Raw genomic sequence first — 16,340 nt, 5'->3', positions numbered from 1 at the left:
ACGGGTCTGACTCCCGCCCTCATTCCCTGGCTGTCCTGTGCCAGTGGCATGTTTACCTCTGTCTCTGGTCGAGGAATGAACACTGGGGGTGTCATCTTCAGATTGAGCCAGCAAGGATATACTGCACAGGCATCCTGCAGCGGACAACAGCCAGGTTGTCAATGGTGAACCCTGAGTGCCAGGACTTTTAATAGCCATGTGGCTGGGTCGAAGTCTGTATCACTGATGGTCTAGGTTTTCAAGTGAGGTCATGGTTCCAATGGCCTGACACACCTGATCTGGGATTTTCCTACCTCTCAACTTCCTGCTTATCCCTTGCCACCCCTCTGTTGACACTCCCTCATCCTATACCTCCCTAGCCCTTGGACACTTTCTTCTTATCTGACCAGAAAATAAACTTGGTATGCCAGGGGAGATTGAAACTCAGTGACCCACCCTAAGCCCTAGGGTCTACCTGAGGCTGTTTCCCTCTGCAGTTGGCCACCACACAGATCATGGATGGCATGAAGTTGCTGATGTCATGAAGGAGTCAGTGGCTTGGTTCCACATACTGGCTTTAGGCTCTGAAACTGTCCCCACGGAGATTGTGAATGGTTGGCTCCCTTTATCCAGGGACTCCAAACCAAGGCTTGCATGCTCCCTTCTTCCTTCCTTTCCTCCTTTTCTCCCTGCATCCTTCCCTCCTCTCTTTTTCTTTCCTTTCTTTGTGTCACTCCTCCTCTTGAACTCAGAACCTGGGTGCTGTCCCTGAGCCTTTTTTTGTGTGTGGGTCGTGGGGCTTGAACTCTGGGGCTGGGCGCTGTCCCTCAGCTCTTCAGCTCAAAGCGAGCGCTCTACCACTTGAGCTACAGAGCCACTTCCGGTTTTCTGGTGGTGTATTGGAGATAGGAGTCTCACGGTCTCTCCTGCCCGGGCTGGCTTTGCACTGCGATCCTCAGATCTCAGCCTCCTGAGTAGCTAGGATTACAGGCGTGAGCCACCAGCACCCGGCTGTCCCCGAGCCTTTTTAACTCAAAACCAACAGTCTACAGTTTGAGCCACCTGCCTGGGACTGAAGCTTCAATCCTCCCATCTAAGCCTCTTAAGTAGCTAGGATGACAGGTGTGAAGGACCAGCAGCCAGCTCAAACCAAGATTTCTTCATGTGCTGTGGAACCAGCACTGGAACCTTTCATCGTCTATGACCCGTCCCCCCCCTCCCGACCTGGCACTCACTGTAACAATTTGTTGGATAAATAAATGAGCATCTGCCTATGACAATACTACAGAAAAGTCCCATCCAATTCAGGTAAGCAACCTGGGTGGAGGTAAAGCCTGATGTAGCTCTCCCACAGTTCTCCCTCCTCCCTCTTCCCACCGTCCTGGTGCCACCGCACTTAACTGTTTTGTTTCTAAGGGGCCTCTGGGATGCCTATCTTCTCAAAGATCTCTGTCCAGCCACTGACCAGCTCTGTGGCACTCAATTCCCCACTTAGCTGTGAATAAGGTTGCCTTGAGGTGAACGCCCGGCTCAAGGGGCCTCCTCTCCACTCCCTGGGGTCAGACAGGATTGTAGCGACCGTCTATTCGACCAGCGAGAAAGAACGACCACCACACCAGGAGTCTTCTCAGATCACGCTTTATTGGAGAGCCTTTTAGTTGTAGGAGAGCTTGGGCGCGAGAGAGCGTGCACCCAAAACATAGCCGCTTATATAGGGAAATAGGAACGCGGGTGGGTCTGTTGTTGGTCGCCTGCCTTTCACCGTCACCAGGTGTCATGGGATTGGCTGGGGACTCTACCTGGCTCGTTCACGCGCACAGCCCAGGCGTCCCGCCAAGCACCGTCTAATATGGGGTGGTTACCTCAAAGCTGCAAGGGAGTGGGCGGAGTCTCGCCCCGGCTCCCTACACAGGATGGTCCACCACATCCAGCCCCCATGTTTCATGTTGCAGAGAAAGGATCTCTGAGGCATCCTGGGTCTCTGAATCTCCCAGAGTCCAGTACAGGTGCTGGGAATTGTCTCTGCTCACAGCTGGCAGGCTGTGGATGGCGAGGTCACAATCTCTGCTCCCCATGACATCCTCGCCTGTGGTGATCACCCTAGAGAAAGCCGGAGGAGAATCAGCAGCTGCCAGAGAAAGGCAGACAAGGCACCACATTCATAGCATACCATCTGGCTTGGGAACTCTGCCTGTGCTGCTTTGAATATCATTGTTTGGTGGCTGAAATGGTCCATCTAATTTGACCCAGAATCCCAGGCATTAGTAGAAATTGCCAGCTTCAAGAAAAATCTCTGAAAAGCTGGCATTTTTCACTTGTCCCAATCAAACTTAATGGGTTCCAAAGTCAGTAGACCCCTTTTTCCTTGCAGACAGCCTACAGCAGGTTACAGAAAATGGCATTCACAGAGCCCTAGCTAACTGCCATGTCCTGATCCCAAGCAGACTCCAGCAGGGGGAAAACACTTGCCTACCATTGACCAGCTGGAAACAGCCCAGGAAGGACACAGATTGGACTTTGCAGGACTTCAGGGAGGACTGCCCACCAGTGCACTGCCCCAGGAGGGAATCCATGCCACCATTGGGGGCCCGGAGCCCACTGCCCAGATGCCCACGGACACTGTCAATACCCTGGATAAGATTCCCTCTCATCCTTGTTGTGATGATCCCTCTTATCCTGTCACATTGTTTGTCACAGCCCCTGCCCTACTCCCCCATCTCATTCCCTGTTTATGTTTGGCAGACTCATTTCCAACCTTGAATTACCTCCCACTATACACACGAGAGCAGACTGTCTGTCTGGAAGTGTGCGGCTGTGGTCACAGTAGCCTCACGAGCCTTTTGGCTGAAGACAGAAGGGCAGGTGTCCACTCTGGTGTGTGGTTCACACAGACCTCCTAGAGGAGACCCATGTAGGCCCAGCAGCTACTGTGGGCTGCAAGAAAGCGGAAGAAAGAGGTGGAAAGGATCATCTACTATAACCTTTCCTAACGGAACCATGAAACAGTGAAAGAGAAAACAAAAAATGTGGCTGGGCTTGTACTGGGCATTAATGAATAAAGAAAAACAAATAAAATGCTTTTGCTCTTTTTAGACAGGGTGATTTAAATATATTTTCATTGTTCTTATCTCCCTGATCTCCTAACACACACACACACACACACACACACACACACACACACACACACACACACACACACACAGAAACACAAACACATACAAATCCAAACCAGTGACAGAAGACTCATCCATGCAGCACCAGCAATTTGCCAACTGATCATTCACCTGAGCACAGTCAGGCTGTATAATGAGAAAGACAAACTCTCTCTCTCTCTCTCTCTCTCTCTCTCTCTCTCTCTCTCTCTCTCTCTCTCTCTCTCTCTCTCTCTCTCTCTCTCTCTCTCTCTCTCTCTCTCTCTCTCTCTCTTTCTCTCTCTCACAGACTCAGAGCAGTGCCTCTCCTGAGTTTGTTGGTTTCTCATCTGGATGATGTACCAGCTCAAGCATGGGGGTTCCCTTGTCAGAACCAGGTGCTCCCACCCAAGTGAAACAATGTTCTAATAATGCAGAACCACCCTGCCTCCCCCTTTCTTCAGGGCCAGACCCTTTCCCCTGGGAACAACCAGCCTTGACTCCCCATTCACCAAAACCCTAGGCCAGGACACTGGGTGGAGTCTGGAGACAGGTGGCTCTTCAGAGCCTGGACAGAAAACAAAGCAGGGGTCATGGTGCCTACAGAAAAGTGTCTGACCTGGGGTGGGGGCGTTGTTGGGGACTTTGATGGGGTCCTAAAGGCTATATAATTGGATGGACTCCCTACTTCCAGCCTAGTTACTTCTGGGTGACTTGGCAGATTCTTGGGGAAGATGAGGAGACCACATGTACTGGGAGCACTAGCAGAGGTTGGCAGAGCTGGGAAATGTGATCACCCAGTCAGAACTGTTGACAGCTGGGGTTGGAGGTACAGGCCGAGTGTATGTTTGTGAGAGAGGGTACATTTTTCTCCCAAATATCCACCTTCTAGCTGACCACAGTGCTCTCACCTCTCTAGTGGGCTTTTCTGGGAACATCCTCAGGTGAAAGGGTCACTGAGCACAGAAGACAAGGGCTCACAAGGGGGGGGGGCTACCTTCTGCATCCAACACACCCCTCCCCAGTAAAAAGGAGAAGACCCTAGAAGGCAGGTGTGGAGGTGCTGCTTCCCACCTCTGACTAAAGCCACCAAGTTTCCACCAAGGAGAGAAAGGGTGCAGATATGCGGCTGTGTGGCTCCAACTGCTCCACGACAGAGGCTCTGTGTTGGCCCCTCCTCACCCATCCCTGCAGCTCCCCTTTTCCTGCGACACTGGCCGCTATGGATGGGGTGGGATCTCCGGGTCGACACCCACCTCCACTCCCCACCCCTGGGGTGCATTTGTGGCAGAGCCAGGGAGGATTGTAGGGCACGGGGGAGGTGCAGGTGGGACAAGAGAGGGGAGGCCAGAGGCGCTGGTCAGTGGGGGTGGGGGGGAAGCCATAGAGTAGGGGGGGTCGCAGGGGGCAGGGGTCATGGGGTGTGGGCCTGCAGGGTGGCCACACATGTGTGCTGCTGGGAGAAGCTGTAGTCTGTGAATCCAGGTGTGCAGAGTCTGAGGACCCGGGGCTGTGACTAAGTCGGGCCACAAGTTGGCCAGGGGTGGGCCCTCTATGCCGGGTGACTGCAAGAGGCTCCGTGGGTCACAGCCGGCAGCGCCATGTTTGAGACGCAGGGCTGCTGGGAGGGGGCAGGGACATCTGTGGGTGCGTGGAGGGGCTGTGGGAAGCCTCTGCTCTTTCTCCTCAGCCACTGCCGCTGTTTCAACGGCCTCTTCCCCTTGGCCACTGCCTCTGCCTCAGCAGCCAGTGCCTGTGCTGTGCTCCCTGAACTGGGACCTCAGACTCAGGGCCGCCATGGCTGCTGCGCTTCCACAGGACTGTGTGCAGCAATGTGCCTGCCATGAATGTTCCACATGCTTTATGTTCCCACACTATGATCTGGGCGGCCACCAGCCACTGAAGCCATTTCCACTGGTGCTTGTTCTCATGCTCACTCTTCTCTCTTCTCTCTGCTCTCTCTCAGCCCTATACTCCTCTCCTGGGCCACCCCACTCCTGCTGTGCACACGCCCTTGCCCCTTGGGCCCCTGGCCATTGCTGCCACCAAAGTGGGTCCCTGGGTCCTGTCCCCTCCTCCCCTGGGCCACGCCCCCCACCCCTGGCCACAGCAGCCCTGACTGGGCCCTGAGGCTTCCAGACCATGGCAATTGCAGCATTACTTCAGCTCAGCACTCCCCCCCCAACCCCACTACCGGCCCGGGGAATCAAATCTTCCCTCAGCCCCACCGCTGGGGGAGACTCTCCTCCATCCCCCTCCACTCCACACACCAAACAGGTGCATGGTGACATTCGTGTGTATGTGTGTTTGTGTTTGTGTGTGTGTGATTGTTGGGGATAACTACCTCTCAAGGACTCAGAACATAGCACCCTTTGGGATGACTCAGCACACAGCCCACTTCCAAAAATAGCACAAAGCACCCTGTGTAAAGGACTCAGCACACAGCTCTCTTTGAAGGACTCAGCATGTAGTACACTGGGTAGAATACTCAGCACACAGCATCCTTTGAAGGAGGGAGTCCATAGCCCGCAGTGTAAAGGCCTTAATGCATGGCATGCTTTGAAAAACTCAGCATGTAGCACTCTTTCCCAGAGACTCATCACACCCTGTGTTAAGGCTCCACACACAGCACTCTTTGAAGGGCTGAGTATGAAGCACCCTGTGTGAAACACCCAGTGCACAGCACCCTTCGAAAAACTCAGCACACATAAAAATTTTGAAGGACTCAGCACATACCAAACTGTGGAAGCACTCAGCACACAGCACCATTTGAAGGACAGTACAGAGCACCCTGTGTAAAGGACTTGGCACACACATTCAAAAAACTCGCCTCATCCCTCTCTTCTGAAGGGCTCAGCACATAGCAGGACCCTTTAGGATGAATTAGCACACCACACCTTTTGAAGGACGTGGCATACAGTACGTTGTGTAATGGACTCAGCACACAGCACCCTTTGAAAAACCCAGGTCGGCGCACTCTTCTCATGGACTCAGTACATAGCACCCTTTGGGATGACTCAGCAAACAGCACCTTTTTGAGGACTCAGCACAAAACCCCCATGTGGGAAGGACCCAACAAATAGTGCCTTCTGAAGGACTCACCACATAGCTGTATGTCACAAGTTCAGCTGTCATTAGAATTAGGGTGCTTTTTTCAGTATCACCATTCTTCAGAAACACTTCACAAATCCTACTAGATCACATTTAGCCAACTTGTGTTTTATGGGGGAAGGTCAGCTGGGGGTCTTGAACTCAAAGTTTAGGGGCCCTTTCCCTGAGCTCTTTGGTTCAATGCTAGAGTTCTACCACTTAGAGGCACTGCTCCAATTTTGTTTTTGGGGGGTTTTTCTTTGACAGGTCTTATGGTAATAAGTAAGGCCAAGTTGGGGTATCCGTGGGCAAAGGCTCTTAGCACAGCCTGGCGCTGACCTCTCCCTTCCTTGTGTCCCTGGTAAGCAGGGCCTCCTGGAGCTCTCTTGGCCTAGGGTGGAACAAACCTGCTCTGGCATCAGCAATCAGGGTGAGCAAAAGTCAGCTTGGCCCTGGTCACTTCCCCAAATTGAACTCTAGAGGATGATGGCACAGGGCCGCATGTTTCGCATCTGGCCACCAGGGGGCAGGAGTGGCCCACCATAAGGATTGTACCTGCGAGTTGTGTTTACTCTTGCTTCCCTGGGCCTCCCATCATGCTTCAAAGCCACCCTGGGCAGGAAAGTCCTTGAGACTCTTACCTACAATTAACCATTGAAAAGCAAGTGGGGCTGTGGCTCAAGTGGCAGAGCACTAGCCTTGAGCAAGAAAACTCAGGGATAGAGCCTAGGCCCTGAGTTCACACACACACACACACACACACACACACACACACACACACACACACACACACACACACACACACACACACACACACACCACATGCATTCAAAAATCAGAGATTTCTACATTTCAATCTTTGGGTATTCTCTACTTTTTCCCCACTAAGCCTGGTGGCTGCTGGCCTAGGTGTTTGATGCATACAACACCATCTGGAATCTTTAATTTTGGGGAAACAGAATGGCTAGAAGGTCAGCCTTCCCTTATTCAAGCTCCTTAATTGGGTCATGGTCTATCCAGGCCTTTTGGGGCTCCTTTACAGACTCGCCAAGATGCCTTCAAAAGGCATCACATACTGGGCACTGGTGGCTCATGATTGTCATCCTAGCTATTCAGGAAGCTGAGACCTGGAGGATCACGGTGCCAAGCCAGTCTGGGCAGGACAGTGTGTGAAACTCTTATCCTTGATGAACCGTCAGAAAACAAAAGTGGCCCTGTGACTCAAGTGGTAGAGTGCCAGCCTTGAGAAAAAGAGATCAGGGACAATGCTCACAACCAACAACAACAAGGAGAGGCATTGCGTGTTGTCTTTGAGATTGGCATGGGCCAAATATAATTGGAATTTTCAAGTGCTCCAAGACAAAACAGTACCTCCTTTAGTCCCATGCTCCTCCATCTCATCTCACCCCTTGGCTTGGTCCGTGCTTTGGGTCAGCATGGCTCTGGCTGTATGGGTGGGCTACAAGGAAGATCCCCGAGCAATCTCCCCACCTCCTTCTGCCCTGCTCACACTGCTGCTTCTACTCTTTGCCATAGAACTTCTTCCTGCAATCCATCCATGAGGTCATCACTGCCAATGTAGTGGTGAGTTGTGGGTCCGGCCTAACTCGGGGCAGTCAGACGTGGAAGTGGGTCTGTGACTAGAAGCTTCCACCCTGGGTTTGGGCTGAGGCCAGGGCTGACCTTTATTTCATCCTGAGGCTTGCAAAGGTGGGGAGACAGTGTAGACTCCACATTGAGTCAGGTAAGATTAGAATCTGGAGGACCACTTACGTGGGGGAGGATGAGGGACTCAGGGGGCCACTGTTGTTTGTACTCTCTTGGGACTCCCCTCTTCCTCTCTCATCCTTCAATGGTAGAAGAGAAACTTCAACTAAGGGTGTGGGAAGAGGGCGCGGGGCAGTATTTTGGTGTGAACCACACTTGTGCTTCATATTCATTCTAGACCCTACTTACTATTTATCTGAGGAATGGCCATATGGGTTTGTGAAGGGGGAGAATCTTCATAGCTGAGAATGTGGCTCAGTAGTAGAGTGGTCGCCTAGCATGCCTGAAGCCCTGGGTTCTATTCAACACAGAAAAGGGTGGAAGGGGAGGTGGAGCTCAAGTGGTAGAGCGCCTGCCTTGATCAAAAAGAGCTCAGGGACAGTGGCCAAGCCCTCAGTTCAAGCCTCAAGAATGGAAGAACAAATCTTTGTTGGAGGCTTTTTTTTGTTTTGAAAACAATTTATTCTTTGTGATAAGCATAACATGGGCCTCTTTCCTGGCCACCAATGAGCCATTAGATGTCCCTTGAGTTTGGGCCAACTCCTGGCATCCTCTGCCTTACCTAACCCCCAGTTTAACCTTTTCATCATCCGGCAGATGGAGGCCTCAGGGAAGGCCACCTGGCCATCTACTTCTGGTGGCTGCCAAGGATTTGAGAGTCAGTATGTCACATAGAAAGTCATCATCCACATCGGTCTATAGAAGTAAGTGAGGGAGCACTCCTCCCCTGAGCCTGGGAGCTGTGGGCAGATCTGGATGTGGGGCATCTGTGGCAGGATGTGCTCCTTCGGGGAGAGTCCACTCTGGTGTCGGGAACCCTGACCTCTCCTCTGGCATTTTCCATGCTGTCTTCAAGTTTCAATTCTTCAAAATCTTTATGCTGCTCCCTCATTTCACCCAGCATGGGCCCTGAGGCCTCTGAAGCAGTGTTGGTGGTGGGGGGCTCAGCCTGTGCTGGCATCTGGAGACTGCTGTCTGTGCCTTCCCCTGCGAGGAGCAATAGCAGCTCCTGCAGCACTGTCCTCTTCTCCATCTTCTCCTGGGACAGCCAGTGCCTGCACTCAGCATTCTCCCAACACAGCATATGCAGGACCAACATCTGCACTTTACATACCACAAGGGACTCCTCAATGGTTCGGATGTGTGCCGACAGCTGGCTGCATCAATGGTGGTGCTCACCTGCTGGACTCTGGAAGTCCACCTCATCAGGCAGGTCATGGATGAAGCAGATTTTCTTCTCAGAGGCACATATGTCCCGCCTCCCATCCCCATGCATGCTGTGGTGTCAGCTCATTTCTGTCAAATATTTTGTCATAGCAAGAAAAAAAATACATGGCTAACACACAACCGAATCTTCCACTTGTACTCCTTGTTTTATTGATTGACTGATTGATTTAGCCATACCTGGAACTGGAACTCATTGGTTGAGCACTGTCCCTGAGCCAAATTGTGCTCAATCAAGGGTAGTATTCTACCCCTTGAGCACCAATGCCATTTCCAGCTTTTTTTGAGTACTTTATTAGACTTGAGAGTCTCAGAGACTTCTCTGCCCAGGCTGGGTTGAACCACCATCCACAGATCTTAGCCTTCTAAGTAGCTAGGATTACAGGCTTGAGCTGCTGGTGCCTGGCCACATTCTACCATTTCTTCTTCCTTCTTCTTGATTCTTCCTCCTGTCCCCTCCCAAACTTCCTCCTCCACACCATGCTAAATAAGTATAGGCTTTACTATTGAGCTGGACACCCAGCCATTGGCTGCCATCTTTACTCAATGAAATAAACAGCTGACATCAATGGGTTGCTGAGTATATGCTAGGCACCAACCCACCTTTTTCTTTGTGAACTTGGTAATAAACCTATGAGATAGGTAATCATTATCTTAGTCTTACAGACCAGGCTACTGGAACAAAACCAATGATTTGCCAGGGCCAAAAACACAAACCTTTAATCCCGGCCCAACAAACCTCTCAATCCAACTTCAGTAGTGAAGATGAGACTCAAACCCAGGCACTCTCTTCATTAGACAGAGCCTGTACTTAATCACACCTTGTTTTTGATTCCTTGCTACAGGAATGTGAGGGTAGGGGATAACAAAGGCAACACACTAATGGAGTATTATTTGAGGGTGAGATTTGCCATTGGAAAGACCAGGATAAAAGACCCAGCTCCAGCATTTACTAACGTGTGACATCATAGACAAGTCATTTTAATTTGTTTGCCTCTGTTTCTATATCTGGAAAATGGAGATAATCAGAATGCCTTCCTTCATAAAGGAGCAGGTTCCCAGTAAGGTGTAATTGGCTCACACCTGAAATCCTAACTACTAAAGAGATTGAGATCAGAGGATCAAGGTTCATGGCCAGTCTGAGCAGTAAAGTCTGTGATACTTTATTTCCAATTAATCACCAGAAAACTAAAAGTAGTGAAGTAATGAAAACTGGTAGAATGCTATCTTAAATAGAAGAACTCAGGTACAGAGCCTGGGGCCCAAGTGCAAGCCTGACAACCAAAACCAACAACAACAAAAGAGCAAGTTCCAATCATTTCTTTAAGATAGTATAATAAGCTTTAAATCTGATGATTGAAGTTCAAATCCAGCCCAGGCAGCTAAATCTGAGAGTTTTATCTCCAATTAACTTAAAAAGAGCCAGAAGTACAGATGTGGCTCAAATGATAGAGGGCCAATTACAGGTAGCCACCCACTGCCTTTGCTCCAACCTGTCATAAGCCCAGCACAAGTGGCTCAACAGCAGATATTTGTTGGTGGGAAACTGAAGGAGTGAACACTATAAGGGCCCTCGCCTCCTGCTATCTTTTCTTGTCCAGGCCCTCCCTGGCTGTATTGTTATCTATTCTCTCATCCTGGGAAAATAACCATAGCATAAAATGTGTCATCTCAACCAGTTACAATTGTACACTTCAGTGGATTTAAGTACATTCAAATTTTCATGCACCCTCTCTGATACCAACTTCTAGAACTTTCTCAGAATCCAACCTGAAATTAAGCACTTATTAAAGAGCACCTTCCATCCATCCCTTTCCACAGTCTCAGGAAACCCACCATTCTACTTCCTGTCTCACAATTTGACTGTGGCAGATCTCCTGTGACTAGAGTCATGATATTCTAATGATAGTGGTAGTAATGGTGTGTATGTGCATGTGCTTATATGTGTGCATGTGTGTGTGTGTTTGTGTGTTCATGCTCATGCACACACAATTTTATTGCTTGTACTAGGTCCTGGGCACCATCCGTGGGTTTTTTTGCTTAAGGCTAGCACTCTGCCACTGGTACCATAATTCCACATCAGTTTTTTGAGATAGTTAATTGGAGATGAGTCTCATAAAGCTTCAGTCCTCAGCTCTAAGCTTCCTGAATAGCTAGAATTACAGCCATGAGCGAACAACTCACGGCTAGAGATGGTGAATTTTAACACATTAATTCTGCTAGCATGTAGTGCCTCATGTTTTAGTCAAACATCAATGTAAATGTTGCTGTGAAAAGACTTTTGGAAGCAGGGGTTATACTGTGGGGAAGGGACATACAATGCAACAAAGTAATCATCTTATAAAGCTGTTAGAAATAATCGCAAGGAAGAAAAAACATTTGAATCTTTATCTTGGGGTTCATTTCGCCTAACATCAATTTATCTGACTGTTTCTGCTTATGTCAGACATATACTATTTGTTGCATATAAGGGAACCCTTGGGATCTATGTTTCTTTGGGTCTGGCTTACTTCACTTAATATAATTTTTTCCAAGTCTTTCCATTTCCTAACAAATAAAAAACAAATTGTTTAAATAGGGATACAGGTGGACCCATTGCAACAATGAGATATAAAAGTCGTTATGGAGAAAAACAAACTTTACATCTTTGGAGGGAGGGGGGATTAAGGGTGGGTGGGTGGGAGATGGGAAGGGATGGTAAGGGGAAACAAAGGAAGAGGCAACAATGTTTGATAAGAAATGTATTCATTACCTAGCCCAAGTAATTGTAACCCCTCTGTACAGTATTTTCGCAATAAAAAAGGAAAGAAATTAAAAAATTTTTGGATGTGATTACCATTTTAATCACATGGGTAAATTTCAATAGATAAATTTAAATAATTTTAAACTTGGAGTAAAGAAGATTTATTATGGCCTGGGAATGTGGCTTAGTGTTAGAGTGCTAGCCTAGCATGCATGAATCTCTGGGTTTGATTCCTCAATACCGCATGAACAAAACCTAGAAGTTACTCTGTGGCTCAAGTGGTAGAGCACTGTCCTTGAGCAAAAGCAGCTCACTGACAGTGCGCAGGACCTGAGGTCAAGCCCCAGAACTGGCAAAAAACAAAAACATAACAAAACAAAGCAAAAAAAGATGATTACCCTTCCTAAATAGAGTGGGCTTTGTCCAATGATTTGATGAATTTCAAAATTTGAGTATCCTCACTTAACTGCAGTATAGAAATTCTGAGTCTCCATCTACAGGCTGAATGATGCAAAAATTTTCTCTTGCTTGAGATATCAGGCCTGATATCCCCCAATCAACACATACACATATGTGTATACATACATGCATGTGTACATATGTGTGAACACATTTTATATATGTGTATATAGATATACACACATATACATATACACACAAGTTTATAGTGGGGAGGCTTGAACTCAGGGTTTAGACACTCCCTTAGCTTATTCTGCTTGAGACTAGTACTTACCTCTTGAGCCACACACACCTTCAGGTCCAGGTTTTTGTTGGTGTGTGGGAGATAGTCTTGGGTGAAGGTTATGAGCCTTTTTTTTTGTTTTTATTTTTTGGTGCCAGTACCAGAGCTTGAACTCAAGATCTGGGCACTGTCCCTTAGATATTTCACTCAAAACTAACACTCTATAACTTGGGCTACAGCTCCATTGCAGGCATTTTAGTGGTTAATCGGAGATCATGGCTGTAAACCATGATCCTCAGACCTCAGCCTCCTGAGTACCTAAGATTACAAGCATGAGATACCAGCACCTGCCTCAGACAGTATTCTTATGTTTACTATTTGCATTTTGAGCTGTGTGGCTCTAGTCAGTGGCTTAATCTCTCTGAATACCATTTTCTGATATGTGAATGAAGTTTAAGAAAGAACATCAATAATAATAAATACTCCATGGGGTGGGTATGGACATTTGATGGGGTAAAAATAAAATAAATGAAACCTTCATGTCTCAATACAGGAGTTGTTAGTAATCAATATTTATTATTTGTCATTATTATTTGGCCTGACCTTGATTTGAGAAGCCTTTTAAGGTGCAGGGCAGAGAAGAGAAGTCCCACTGCAGCCTCTTCCCTGCCCCATCTCACTGGCTTTCTTTGAGGTCACTAGAGGCCCCCAGCCTTGATAAATGTCCTAGCCCTATATGTTATGACTTGCTGGCAGATTTGAATTTGACTTTAATCACTCGTGCTCTGGCTGTGATTTTGAGGAAAATGGCTAAATACTGTTGGTGCCAATGGGGAGATAGCAGCCCATTCTATACTCTGGTCATTGAAGACTCCCCAAAACAATAGAGAGAGGGAGGGAGAGAGAAGGAGAGGGCTGGCAGAATCTGTGCTGGACCAGGACTGTCAAATGGGATAGAGAGACCCACCCTATAGCCATTGAGGGGGCTCCCTTTCTTTTCCTGGAGTGCTGGTGATGTAGGTATTTTTTAGATGATAGGATAGAAGGATCAGAGTAGGCATGTCACTGAAAGGATCTGATTTCAAGGAATGGATACCCATGTCTTACTCTTCTTGCCATGAGAGGTCCTTGATGTCCTCGGGTTCCTAGTCTTTATAAATGAAGCTAAGGCTAGATCTTCAGTCCCAAGGCCCAGGGAGGATTCAATAGGCCTGAACTCAAGCACAGCATGGACTCTGTAGGGGGAATCTGACTGTCAGCACCAGCCAAGGATGTGTGGTTAAAAACTATGCCTCCTGGTTGTCTGTAGGTTCCCGGATACCCAGAAGTTTCTATTTCACTCAACTCTTGAACTAGATCATTCCTTCCTTCCCTTTCTCCTTCTATCCCCTCCCTCTCTTTTTTGTCTTCTTTGGACTTGATCACAGGGCCTGTGTCTGAGCTTTTTCGCTCAAAGCTAACTCTCTACCACTTTGCGACACAGTTCCACTACTGGTTTGCTTTTACATATCTGAGCCACTAATGCCATAATTCTTCTCTCCCTCTTTCCTTCTCCTCCTGCCCCTACTCCCTTTCTTTCTTTCTCTTTCTTTCATTTTGTGTTTGTCCTATGGTCTGAAAAGAGGGCTTGGGCACTGTTTCTGAGCTCTTCATTCAACGCTAAAATTCTACCACTTGGGCCACAGCCCCACTTCCAGATTCTTACAGTCTTTCCTTCCCAGGCTGGCTTTGAATAGCAATCCTCAGATCTCAGCCTCTTCACCAGCTAGAATTAAAGGTGTGAGTCACCATCACCTGGCTTACTTTTTCTTTTCAAAAACTTTCATCACAGGCAGAGTAGTTAGTGCTGTAATGAAGCACCAGCCAGACTCTGTAATAAGGACATACAAGTCTCAACTGGCCTAGGGTCAAACATTATTAAAACCAATTCACACTGAGGAAACCAGGTAAGACAGATTTACCCAGAAGGGTGAAGAATCTATGCCTGATGCCAATAGTTACATCTAGACTCCTAGTTACTGAGGAGGCTGAGATCTGAGAACGATGCATGATTCAAAGTCAGCCTGGGCAGAAAAGTCTGTGAGAGTCATCTCCAATGAAGAACTAAAGACCAAGAAGTGGAGCTTTGGCTCAAGTGGTACAGTGTGCCAACCTTGAGAATAAAAGCTAAGGGAAAGAACCCAGACTCGAAGTTCAAACCCTAGGATTGGTGCACACACACACACACACACACACACACACACACACACACACACACACACACACACACACACACACACACACCACAGAATGCCTGTAACCTGTTTGTCTCTTGGTCCACAGGTTTATTCCCAAAAAAAGTACTGGGACAGGGGCATGGATTTGAGGTCTGAGTCCACTGACACACCAGGAATTTTCCTCCTCTGTAATATGGAAATAAGCATACCTGACTTATATGGTTGTTGGGAGCATTAGATGAGCTAACAAAAAGGGGCGTATGTGTGTTTGAGTGTGTGTGTATGTGTGTGTATTTGTTTGTGTGTGTGTGTGTGTGTGTGTGTGTGTGTGTGTGTGTGTGTGTGTGTGTGTGTGTGTGTGTGTGCCATTCCTAGGGCTGTCCCTGAGCTTTTTTGCTCAAGGCTAGCACTCTACCACTTGGGACACTGGTCCACTTCAAGTTTTTTTGATGTTTAATTGGAGATAAAAGTGTCATGGACTTTTCTACCCAGTGCTGGCATTGAACCACAACCATATATTGCTAGCCTCCTGAGTAGTTAGGATTACACATGTGAACCACTGGCTTCAACTATAATGAGGTTTTAATGAAGGGGAGCTGGTGATATTCTTCAGTTCCTATTTGATGGTGACCTCCCCTGAGATCCCTAACATGGAATCAAAAGATGGGGCTCTGCCTTCAAGGAACCAGGATGAGTCAAAAACAGCCAAGCAATGTTGCATTGACATACAGCCCGGTCTTATTTCTACTCACAACATGAGATTAAGGTGAGTCATTAGGAGCTTCTTTTCTTCCTGTGAGGGACACTGCTCAGACACACTTACAAGAGCACTGACAAAGAAAATGAACGTAGACTTCAAACTGATTGCAGCTTCTACATATATTGTAATCATGTGATTGTACCTAGCCTTGAAATGAACAGAAATGTATAAGTGTATCATGTTGCATGTGCCGATGTAGTAGGTTGGCAGACATGTATGTCAGCAACTGCTCACAAGTGTTTTAGACCCATGGATGATGACTTGCTTTATCATTAAAAAAAGTTTTAAACTGGTAGTGCAGAGTAGGACTTGAATTCAGGGGCTGGGCCCTGTCCCTTTGCTATTTTTACTCAAGGCTAGTGTGTAGCGACCGTCTACTCGACCAGCGAGGAAAAACGACCACCACACCAGGAGTCTTCTCAGATCACGCTTTATTGGAGAGCCTTTTAGTTGTAGGAGAGCTTGGGCACAAGAGAGCGTGCACCCGAAACACAGCCGCTTATATAGGAGAATCGGAACGCGGGTCTTTCTATTGTTGGTCGCCTGCCTTTCACCGTCACCAGGTGTCATGGGATTGGCTGGGGACTCTACCTGGCTCGTGCACGTGCACAGCCCAGGCGTCCCGCCAAGCACCGTCTGGGGTGGTTACCTCAAAGCTGCAAGGGAGTGGGCGGAGTCTCGCCTCGGCTCCCTATAGTTCCCCCTTCTTTGTTTTATGGCAACAGGTAAGAGTAGAGGTTGGGCCTCT

This window comes from Dipodomys merriami, unplaced genomic scaffold, assembly GCF_024711535.1.
Source record: "Dipodomys merriami isolate MVZ:Mamm:240054 unplaced genomic scaffold, mDipMer1.0.p SCAF_417, whole genome shotgun sequence".
NCBI lineage: Eukaryota > Metazoa > Chordata > Mammalia > Rodentia > Heteromyidae > Dipodomys > Dipodomys merriami.
Note: the sequence above shows the minus strand (reverse complement) of the source record.